Here is a 12,674-nt window from a genome sequence, read left to right as displayed (position 1 = left end):
GTATGGAGGAGTGGGCCAAAATCTTTGCTGAAGTGTGTGCAAACTTGGTCAGTAACTACAGGAAACATAACCCTCTGTAGTTGCAAACAAAGGTTTCTGTACCAAATATTACATTCTGGGTTTTTTTTTGCATAAAATACTTATTTCATGCAATAAAATGCAAATTAATTATATAAAAATTATACCATGTGATTTTCTGGATTTTTTTTTAAAGATTCTGTCTCTCACAGTTGAAGTGTACCTACGATAAAAATTACAGACCTCTCCATTCTTTGTAGTTGGGAAAACTTGCTAAATTGGCAGTGTATCAAGTACTCCTATTTTCCCCACTGCACCTGAAGTAATCAACATAAAGGCTATGTTCCCACGTCACATTTTTTCCACATTTTTCCCCGCGTTTTTGCATTGAAAAACACAGCACTGTCCCAATGCGAATGAGATTTTTTAAGTCTCACATCGCTTATTTTTTCCTGGCATATTTTAAGCAGTTTCAAATCTGCAGCATGTCAAATCTATCTGCATTTTCATGAATGGGAAAAAAATGCTTAAAAAATACACCTAAAAATGTCAAAGAAACATGCGGACATTAAGCAGAATTTGTAGGAGATTTCTCAGCAAATATTGAACGTGTGCACATATGCAAAGAGTCAAATATACAGTATGAGATGGAACCTTAGTACTAATAAGGTTTACTACCTTAGATATTTGAAGAAATGCACTTCATCCAACGCTAGATGGCGCTTGTGTAATGAAATATGAGGATGCAGCACAATGACTTACAATATTGTCACTTGTACAAAACTAATTTAAAATGTACTCGTAATAAAGAAATTTGGAGATATCACAAGTTACTTAATTGTAGGGTGATATCAACACTGAAAATCTGGAGTAATGAAAATGTATAACTGACCCATATACTATACGCAGTTTCTTTACTGAGGTTTCTCTTCATAATGGGAAAAATGCAAAATTAGCAATATACATACTAAAGGTCTGTACTACAGAAATAATGAAAAATAGATATTTAGACAGATTAAAAAAATGCATTACAGGTTAAAATGCTACAGCAGTATAAATGTATTACGGGAAATACCCAGCATGTATAAAGCATATGCGATTGCAAATATTAGGAGACACACATTGAAGTGTTTGTGAGCATTGCAAGCTTAGAAGAAATGTCAGTAAAATAAAAAAAAAAAAAAGAACAACTCCAATCTGAGCACAATAGAAGGATCTGAAGCTGCCTGTAGTGCGAGACTTTAATTGTGAAGAGTTTATTGTATAAGCTCCTATATATGTGCAACAGCCACAGACAAAAGAGACTTTAGCGCAGCCAGGAATGAATGCAAACCCAAATTTCTCTGCAAGATGGTTCTTCTGGATCCAGATGTTTAGACTGAGGAATTGTCCATTGTTGGAAATAAGGAATCAGCCATAAAAGATGTTAAGAGTAAAATGACCAAGTATTTGCATATTGCAAACCGACATCCATATTATGTCAGCATATATACATAGTATATGTAAAAAAGAACATGATAAAACATGGACATGTATGATAACAAATAGAGACTTAAAGACTTACTGAATAACAAAAAATTGCATATATTGCAGATTCCTATTGTTAGGCCGTGTGCTCCCTATTTGTGGAGGGGTCATTGACATTATACAAATGGTATGGATGAGTGTGCAGGAAGCACATGTGAAGAAGCCTCTTAGGACTCCATCCACTTCAGCTTCTGAAGGCCTGTTTCACACGTCAGTGGCTCCGGTATGTGTGGTGACAGTTTCCTCACGTACCGGAGACACTGACTCACGTAGACACATTAAAATAAATGTGTCTCTGCACATGTCAGCGTGTTTTCACGGACCGTGTGTCCGTTTGCAAAACACGGAGACATGTCAGTGTTCGTGAGAGCGCACGGATCACACGGACCCATTAAACTCAATGGGTCCGTATAAACATGTACCGCACATGGATGCTGTCCGTGTGCCGCCCGTGTGCCGACTGAGGACCACACGGACCGTGCAGGAGACAGCGCTAGAGTTAAGCGCTGTCCCCCCTGCGTGTGGTGCTGAAGCCGGCATTCATTCCTTCTCCTCAGCAGCGTTCGCTGGAGAGAAGGAATGGCAAATCAAGGTTTTGGGGGTTTTTTTGTGTTTAAAATAAAGTTCCTGGTCACCTCCCACCTCCCACCCCCTGTGCGCCTGCCCGCTGGCATTAAAATACTCACCCAGCTCCCACAATGCTTCCTCTCGGCGCCGCAGCTTGTCCTGTGTGAGCGGTCACATGGTGCTGCTCATTACAGTGATGAATATGCGGCTCCACCTCCCATAGGGGTGTCACCCATAGGGGTGGAGCTGCATATTCATCCCTGTAATGAGCGGCACACGGCTGCCGCACGTGTGCCACACTGATATGCCACTTGAGCACACGGACACGGATAACTCCGGTACCAATTTTTCCGGTACCGGAATTATCTGGATGTGTGAGACTGGCCTTACAGGAGTTTATTACTACATATATTACTCAAACCTGTACTATATGTTCTCCAGTGGCCTCTTATCCCAATTATAATACTGCCCGCCCTTGTGTTGTGCAAGACATAGCATGAGAACATTAAAGGGGTTGTCTGGTCAAAACTGATAAGTCTGCAGTCACTCTGTGTGTGTTCCCCTAGAGCATGCACTGTGCTCTGCGGGGATTCGCTGGTTTCAAACCCGGGAACGGAGGGTATGTATGAGTTATAAATACTCCTGGTCAGTGGGTGCCGCCATGCTCTCCATACACTTGTTTGGAGCGAAGCCGCACCATCTATTCGGACACGCCCACTAGCTTACACTGTCACTAGACAGGTCGCAACCTTGGCTCTATACGAGTGTATGGAGCCAGACCGTGCCCACTAGGCGGGTGGTATGTATAACTCATACATACCCTCCGGTCCCGGGTTTGAAACCCACGAATCCCCTCAGCACACAGTGCAGGGGGAGATTCATAAGTCTGCAGTCACACAGAGTGACTGCAGACTTATCGGTTTTGACCAGACAACCCCTTTAAAGGATAAGGACACAAATTGGTCTTCTACATTATAAATCACATAACCATATTTTATTAGGTATACATTAAAATATACACGACAAACCAAAGACATTTTAAAATTTTGATCACCAGAATATGAATCTAGGGGTCACATATAATAAGCCAAAATCCCCATTGAAACCTCGGTGATGCAGTTTGAAAGAAGGAATATACATTTGTGGATTTAATTTGATAATTGAAAATAGTTTATCATTAAGAAAAAATATTTCTATTTGGTATTAATATATTAATACGAGTAACACAGGCAGATCTGCTCCCACTGGTAGACCACGTCCACTGCTGGCCCAGTGCTTACCGGCCCCTACCTCGGGGGTATTGGGTGTAGAGAACTAATTAGAGCTAGGACAGAGCTAATTGAATACAACTGCCATGTGATCGCAAGTTATATATCCAAAGTTAGGTCCACAGGGGTAACAGGGAAAGAATAAAGGCCAGATATTGGTGGGGAGACTTTAGGTATGTTATTTACTATGCATATACAATTATTAGATCATAACCAGGGCCTTCATTGAAGTGTGGATTTTGTCCTATTATAAACAAACTTCAGTTCATAATGTTTTAATCACAATTTTTTATATTTCAAATATATGTTTTTGTATATAATGTTTGGATATTTGAGCATTTATTGAATGATGGGGATCATTGTAAGTATTTCCTTTATATCATTTTTTGGACTGGATGTTTTTTTTACTATATAAGGGTAATAGAAATAGGGTCCGATTATTCTGCTCAGAGTCTGCTCAGAATTTGATCAAATTGGGATCAGAGTGGCATCAGTTTCTCTCAGACATGGACAGGAAAAAAAAGGGTCTCCACCTTCTCCATTTTGTGAGTCCGTGAAAACCATACCCCACTCAGTTGTCATCCGAGTGAGCTCGGATTTTTTTTGACGGACCCATAAGATGCATTCACAAGTAAACAGAACAGCTCTCCGCACTTGCATCATTAACATTCCGGGTGCTCAATGGTGATGGCAGCATGGTAACACATATTGAACGGCTATGATTAAGCAATTTTATTGTGTTCTGATAATTATTTTTAACGTTGTCTATGCAAATGAGTTTTTTTTTTATAAAGAAACAAGAATTCATGTTGGAGGATGAAGTGTCGACTTTTTCTTCAATCGATTTATAAAATGCATTGCCTTGGTCCAAGGAAAAAATTGTCAGTGCGGGACATTTCTCGTTACTATGGTTCTAAAGATTAGATCCTCGGATCTGTTTGTCTAAGTATATATTGTTGTACACTTATCATCCATGTATGGTTTCATTTGCATTGATTTTTAATGCTGTTCTAAATATATTATTTCTTTTTGATTTCTGTTTATGTGTCCTTAGTTCTGATGAAGGCCATATGATAGGCCGAAACGTTAACTATAACTATACATAGTGGATTATTACCTGTGTGAAACAAAGCTCTCTCACTTTTTCATTTTCTCAGCTTTAATGAAAATGAAAACGATTTTTGTTTCAGCTACCATTGCAGTTAGTATTTTTATGACAATATTAGTCTGAAGTGTGTTTGATGGGACACAAAAAACGAAGTTCTTTTTAGGCCTGTAACTTCTGACAAGTTAGTGGAGAAAAGATAATTCTGGGAAATATTTTCACATTTTTAATGTACACTCTTTGGCTAAAACAAATCTCCTGGTAGTTCTCCTTTAAGGCTTATTAATAGTAAAGTATAAAATCTATATGTCATAAATAGCTATGACTAAAATAGGAGTATTTTTTAATTAGTAATCTAAAATAGCAATTTTCAGTGCATGATGAAAGTGGCTTGTGAATTCCTGAAAAAATAAATAAATGTTATACTTTACCCAATATTTCTAAGTCCTGAATGTCTGTGTTAGTTAATACTGTATAGTGTCTTAGGCTTTATTCACACATCAGTGTTTTTGGTCAGTATTTCATCTGTATTTCCATGCCAAAACCAGGAGCGTCTATAAAACCCAGAACATATGTCAATCGTTCAATTATAGTTTTTCTCTGTAAGTTCTACTCCTATTATTTTTTCATACAAACATAGATGAAAAATGCTGATGTGATTGATGCCTTATGTTGGTCATTTGCTCAAGTAAAAATGGATAAAACTCATTGTGGTATCGCTTAGTATTGTGAAATAAAATTACCCGTTGGTTATCACCAATGAATAGAGTTTTTGTGGTTTCCACTCAGCATAAAATTTCAGGGAAAATAAGGAAAAAAAATTATTTTTAGGCATATGTGTATTAGAATGTATAACAAAAATTTAGTATAGCTACAAATATATAGAAATAAATTTATTTAGATTGTGAGCCCCAATGGGGACAGTGATGACAATGTCTGTAGAGCTCCGTGGAATATGATGGTGCTGTATAATCAATCATAATAATAATAATGGAAAAATATACCAGCAGCAATTAAGACCTAATGAAATTACAATAAGTCAGTTGTACCTTGTTATATATTTGGTTTTGTCTCACATTTGCCCACTGCTGTACCATGTTGCCCATGATGCTCAGTTGTGGCATAGCCACTGGGGTGGGCAAATATTACGAGATTGTAACTTATATTTCAAAATAAAACTAAACTCAATGATTCAAGAAGTGAAAATGGAAAAATGGCCAATTCACAAAGGGCCAATAGACCCCAGAAGGGGTCAGTGCAACATCAGCTCCATATAACTTATTCATGGGCTTCTGGACTGCATTGCGTGCACTAAGGGAGGGGAGTCACGGCCCCGGTTGATGGGGATGATGTAATGGGACACAAATAGCCCCTTTCGGATTCTATTGGATAAAATGAAGATGAAGGGATCACGTGGCTAGGTTTATAATGACATGGCTCTACTAGGCTAATCCTTCTTCATTTTATTAACTGTTTCAAAGCTCAGTTTTACTATGGAACAGCAAGAAAATTAGACCCTTTAGTTCATGAAATGCTAAGTCTTTGTATTCTGCCGCTTACGAGTCAATGGCATTGTTTTGTTATTTTTGGCTCTCGTTTCTCTTTTACATCAGGGTCGATACAACAGAATTTAATAACGCGTATTGCCAGGCACGCTGGTCTGCTACGGAAATGCAGGCACTGCACCATGATCTAGGAGACAAAAAGCCTCGTTTGTTGCAGTCATCTCATTGACTAAGTCACACCCTTTTGGCTCGTAGACTAGTTCCTCTATATGTGTCCATTACATTCATGTTTCAATTCCCTTGCTATTTCAATGTTGTCCTCCTATGATTGAAAGCTAAGTAACCTTGGATCCATTATTGCTTCATAAAGCTGCTGTCATTATCCAGGCAATGTCAATTTTGCTGTCATGCTCCACAATCTTCCATCTGTCTGGTATTTTCATTTGCTGACGACACCCGTTAAAAAAAAATCTGCAAATGTAATGTAAAATCCAAAATTATTGCAAAATAATACACTGCTGGCAAATAAATGTGTCTTTTTATTTTTTTCCTAGAGCCTTGCTTTAATTAGAAAATAAAAATTGTAACAGAAGAATTTTACTACTAAGGTTCTTATGACTGTTCCAGAAATGGGCATAAAAGGAGGTTTAATGGTTTTATTAGTGAAATATCCAAGCGGTTGAGGAACAAGAATGTATAGCAGTCACATAAGCATAATGCTATTCTATACAGTGGGTACGGAAAGTATTCAGACCCCTTAAAATTTTTGACTCTTTGTTTCATTGCAGCCATTTGGTAAATTAAAAAAAGTTCATTTGTTTTCTCATTAATGTACACTCTGCACCCCATCTTGACTGAAAAAAAAACAGAAATGTAGTAATTTTTGTAAATTTATTAAAAAAGAAAAAATGAAATATCACTTGGTCATAGGTATTCAGACCTTTTGCTCAGTATTGAGTAGAAGCACCCTTTTGAGCTAGTACAGCCATGAGTCTTCCTGGGAATGATGCAACAAGTTTTCCACACCTGGATTTGGGGATCCTCTGCCATTCTTCCTTGCAGATCCTCTCCAGTTCCATCAGGTTGGATGGCGAACGTTGGTGGACAGCCATTTTCAGATCTCTCCAGAGATGCTCAATTGGGTTTAGGTCAGGGCTCTGGCTGGGCCAGTCAAGAATGGTCACAGAGTTGTTCTGAAGCCACTCCTTTGTTATTTTAGCTCTGTGTTTAGGGTCATTGTCCTGTTGGAAGGTGAACCTTCAGCCAAGTCTGAGGTCCAGAGCACTCTGGATGAGGTCTTCATTCAGGATATCACTGTTCTTGGCTGTATTCATGTTTCCTTCAATGACAACCAGTCGTCCTGTCTCTGCAGCTGAAAAACACCTCCATAGCATGATGCTGCCACCACCATGTTTCACTGTTGGGATTGCATTTGGCAGGTGATGAGCAGTGCCTGGTTTTCTCCACACATACCGCCTAGAATTATCACCAAAAAGGTCTATCCTCATCTCATCAGACCAGAGAATCTTATTTCTCATAGTCTGGGAGTCCTTCACGTGTTTTTTAGCAAACTCTATGCGGGCTTTCATATGTCTTGCACTGAGGAGAGACTTCCGTTTGGGCCACTCTGCCATAAAGACCCGACTGGTGGTGGGCTGCAGTGATAGTTGACTTGGTGGCACTTTCTCCCATCTCCCTACTGCATCTCTGGAGCTCAGCCACAGTGATCTTAGGGTTCTTATTTATTCTGTCACCAAGGCTCTTCCCCCTCGAGTGCTCAGTTTGGCTGGATGGCCAGGTCTAGGAAGACTTCTGGTGGTCCCAAACTTCTACCATTTAAGGATTATGGAGGCCACTGTGCTCTTAGGAACCTGGAGTACTGCAGAAATTCTTTCATAACCTTGGCCAGATCTGTGCCTTGCCACAATTCTGTCTCTGAGCTCTTTGGCCAGTTCCTTTAACCTCATGATTCTCATTTTTTCTGACGTGCACTGTGCGCTGTGAGGTCTAATATAGACAGGTGTGTGCCTTTCCAAATCAAGTCCAAATCAGTTTAATTAAATACAGCTGGACTCCAATTAAGGAGTTGAACCATCTCAAGGAGGATTAAAAGGAAATGGATAGCATGTGACTTAAATACGAGTGTCTGAGCAAAGGGTCTGAATACTTATGGCCATGTGATATTTCATCTTTTCTTTTTTAACAAATTTGCAAAAATGTGCAAAAATTTCTACATTTCTGTTTTTTTTCTGTCAAGTTGGGGTGCACAGTGTACATTAATGTGAATGAACATTTTTGAATTTACCAAATGGCTGCAATGAAACAAAGAGTGAAAAATTTAAAGGGGTCTGAATACGTTCAGTACCCACTGTAAATTAATAGGCGGTATTTATGAATCAATCCAGATCATATTGTTATATATGAATTGAGTATATTTGAAACACTGCAAGTTTTTTGGAAACAAAGCCTTCTCCCTCCTGTTTAATCTACTCCTGGTTTTCACTACCACCTCCCCCCACTTCACCCCCAAACTGCATCAAAACTACATGTGTGATTCCAGCCGTACTCAAAATAAGAATAGTTTTAATAGGGTGTTTATTAAGGAGTTTCTTTACCTTTTTTATTTAGACCAACCCTGTGTTGGAAATCCTATGACCTGATTGCATTCACGTCTCTTGCAGATAACATTAAGCAGATCCCACACATATTAATGGGTGTCAAATAACTCATTACCAGCAACCAGTCTGTAAAGATTTATCCAGTAAATACTATACTAAAATAGATTCTGGGTGATGGTGACCTTTTTTTTTTTTTTTTTTTTTTTTTTTTTAAAGCTAGGTTCCTGTTTAGTGTTGCCTAGATGTGGTAAATGCAGCTCTGGCAAAAATTAAGAGACCACCACATCAAAACCCATCATGGGCAGCCCAATCTCCAGACCTGAACCCCATTGAAAACCTTTGGAATGTAATCAAGAGGATGATGCATAGTCACAAGCCATCAGACAAAGAAGAACTGCTTACATTTTTGTGCCAGGAGCAGTGTGAAAGACTGGTAGAAAGCATGCCAAGACACATTTAAGCTAGGATTAAAAATCATGGTTATTCCAAAAAATATTGATTTCTGAACTCTTCCTGAGTTAAAACATTAGTATTGTTGTTTCTAAATGATTATGAACTTGTTTTCTTTGCATTATTTGAGGTCTGAAAGCCCTTTTTTTTATTTTGACCATTTTTCTTTGTCAGAAAAAAAATACAAAAATGATTGCTTGGAAATTCGGAGACATGTTGTCAGACGTTTATAGAATAAAAGAACAATTTACATTTTAGTCAAAAATATACCTATAAAAAGATAAATCAGACAAACTGAACATTTTTCAGTGGTCTTTTAATTTTTGCCAGAGCTGTATGTGGTACATAGGCAGACACGAACTGATCAAAGCAGGAACGTCATTATTCTAAAACTTTAGATTGTATTATTGCAAGGAAAAGCTATATACAGTGGCAAAAATAAGTATTTGATACAATAGAAAAGCAGAATTTAATATTTGGTACAGAAATCTTTGCAATTACAGAGGTCATAAGTTTCCTGTTGTTCTTGAAAAAGTTTGCACACACTGCAGAAGGGATTTTGTCCCGAAAGACCCAGCCACTACCCATCACCAATGCCGTTACTGAGGGAAGGAGGTTGTAGGCCAAAATCTCGCTTTACATGACCCTATCCTTCCTTCAATATGGTACAGTCGACCTGTCACCTTTGCAGAAAAGGAACCCCGAAGTATGATGTTTCCCCCACCATGCTTCATGATTGCCAAGGTGTTCTTGGGGTTGTATTCATCCTTCTTCTTCCTCCAAATACGGCGAGTGGAGTTGATACCAAAAAGTTCTATTTTTGTCTCATCTAATCATATGACATTCTCCCATGCCTCCTCTGGATCACCCAGATGGTAACTGGTGAACTTCAAACAGACCTGGGCATGTGCTGGCATGAGCAAGAGATCCTTGTGTGTCCTGCACGATTTTAATCCATGACGGAGTAGTGTGTTTCTAACGATAATGTTTGAGACTGTGGTTCCAGCTCCCTTCAGGTCATTGACCAAGTCCTTCCATGTAGTTCTGGGCTGATTCCTGGCCTTTCTCAGATTCATCCTTACCCCACGAGGCGAGATATTGCATGGAGCCCCAGACCGAGGATAATTGACAGTTATCTTGAGTTTCTTCCAATTTCTAATAATTGTGCCAATAGTTGTTGCCTTCTCACAAAGCTCCTTGCCTATTGTCCTGTAGCCCATCCCAGCCTTGTGCAGGTCTACAATTTTGTCCCTGGTATCCTTAGACAGCTCTTTGGTCTTGGCTGTGGTGGAAAGGTTCGAGTGTGATTGATTGATTGATTGATTGATTGAGAATGTGGATAGGTGTCTTTTATTCAGGTAATAAGGAGTTCAAACAGGTGTAATTAATACAGGTAATGAGTGCAGAGTAAGAGGGCTTCTTAAAGAAAAATTAACAGGTCTGTGAGAGCCAGAATTATTGCTGGTTGGTAGGTGAACAAATACTTAATTCATGCAATAAAATGCAATTTAATTATTTAAATTCATACAATGTGATATTCTGGTTTTTATTTTTAGATTCTGTCTCTTACAGTTGAAGTGTACCTATGATAAAAATTACAGACCTCTCCATTCTATGTAGTTGGGAATGAGCTTTCATAGGAAAGCCCATTGACTATAATCTTGTACTCTAAGCAGGCTGGTGATCACCTGATGAATGAGTAAAATGCTTGTTCGTCAGGTGAAATGATCTTTATTGCTGCATCGCATCATACTGTGTAAACAGGACCTGCACTTCTAAGAACAACAGCTGCCTTTGTGCCGTGAACGATTTATTACAGATCGTACAGTTGGCACCATAAAATGCTGTCTGTCTTCAAACAGGCTATTAAACAACCAACGGTCAGTAAATATTCACAGATCAATTGATTAATGCCACCAGTCAGTAAATGGACCTTTATTCATCTGGTGAAGGTTATGCAATGCAAGCAAACCTCTTAGGGTACCGTCACACATTGAAATTTCCATCGCTACGACGTTACGATTCGTGACGTTCTAGCGATATCGTTACGATATCGCTGTGTCTGACACGCTACTGCAATCAGACACCCTGCTGAGAATCGTACGTCGTAGCAGATCGTTTGGAACTTTCTTTCGTCGCTTGATCACCCGCTGACATCGCTGGATCGTTGTGTGTGACAGCGATCCAGCGATGTCTTCGCTTGTAACCAGGGTAAACATCGGGTAACTAAGCGCAGGGCCGCGCTTAGTAACCCCATGTTTACCCTGGTTACAAGCGTAAACGTAAAAAAACAAACCGTACATACTCACCCGTCGGTGTCCTTCAGGTCCCTTGCCGTCTGCTTCCTGCTCTGAGTGCCGGCCGGAAAGTGAGAGCAGATCACAGCGGTGCTGCGCTCTGCTCTCACTGTACGGCTGCACTCAGAGCAGGAAGCAGACGGCAAGGGACCTGAAGGACACCGACGGGTGAGTATGTACTGTTTGTTTTTTTACGTTTACGCTGGTAACCAGGGTAAACATCGGGTTACTAAGCGCGGCCCTGCGCTTAGTTACCCGATGTTTATCCTGGTTACCCGGGGACTTCGGCATCGCTCCAGCGCCGTGATTGCAACGTGTAACCGCAGTCTACGACGCTGGAGCGATGATTATACGACGCTGCGACGTCACGAATCGTGCCGTCGCAGCGATGAAAATTTCAATGTGTGACGGTACCCTTACTGTTGACAGTAGATCTGGTGGTTTTAGTGCACATTAGTAGATCTGCTCCCTACTGTCTGCAGCTTACATTAAAATATTTTGTATTAGTAGTAGTAGTAGTAGTAGTAGTAGCACTAGTACTATTGGTACTAGTAGTTATAGCACAGTTGGCTTATAGTACTAGTACTATTAGTACTAGTAGTTATAGCACAGTTGGCTTGTAGTGCTAGTACTATTAGTACTAGTAGTTATAGCACAGTTGGCTTGTAGCCCTGGGGTCCTAAACAGTTTATACAGTATGTTCTCCCTATATTTTTTTGGGTGTCCTCTTGCCATGCAGAAGGATTATAAGTGATCTGAAACTCATTGAATTTTTGAACTTGTATCTTGTCGTATTGGCATGGAATATTCAATAAAGCCTTTCCTATTTTTATCAGATTGTGAGAGCTGGATTTCTTTGTTTCTTCTGAGTACTCTAGATTTTATTCACAGTAAAACATACTGAAAGGGTTATTGGACTTACTATGAATTTTGTACGTGTGTGGGGACAATATAAGATTGTAGTTCGTGGAATGATAACTTCTGTACAGCACTGAGGAATATGTTGGTGCTATTAAAAGAAGTGGAAATAAAGTACCGTAAGTTGGATAATCTAATTATTATATTGAATGCCTAATCAGAGTATCTTTTATAAACATTTTTCCTTCTGGTTCAGCTCTGGCTACTTGATGGTAGATTGATGAAAAAAGTAATGTCAATAATGTTCTGTGTAAAAGAGTAAAACATGCCATGGGATTGTAAACCGTCACATCTGTCACGTGGCCTGTTACTGTATCCATTAATGGATGGTTTCCATTCATTCAGGAGCAATTAATAGAAGGGAAACAAAATTAAATCTTATAAAAGATTCTTTGAATATT

The sequence above is a fragment of the Ranitomeya variabilis genome, chromosome 5, assembly GCF_051348905.1.
Source record: "Ranitomeya variabilis isolate aRanVar5 chromosome 5, aRanVar5.hap1, whole genome shotgun sequence".
Taxonomy (NCBI): domain Eukaryota; kingdom Metazoa; phylum Chordata; class Amphibia; order Anura; family Dendrobatidae; genus Ranitomeya; species Ranitomeya variabilis.
Note: the sequence above shows the minus strand (reverse complement) of the source record.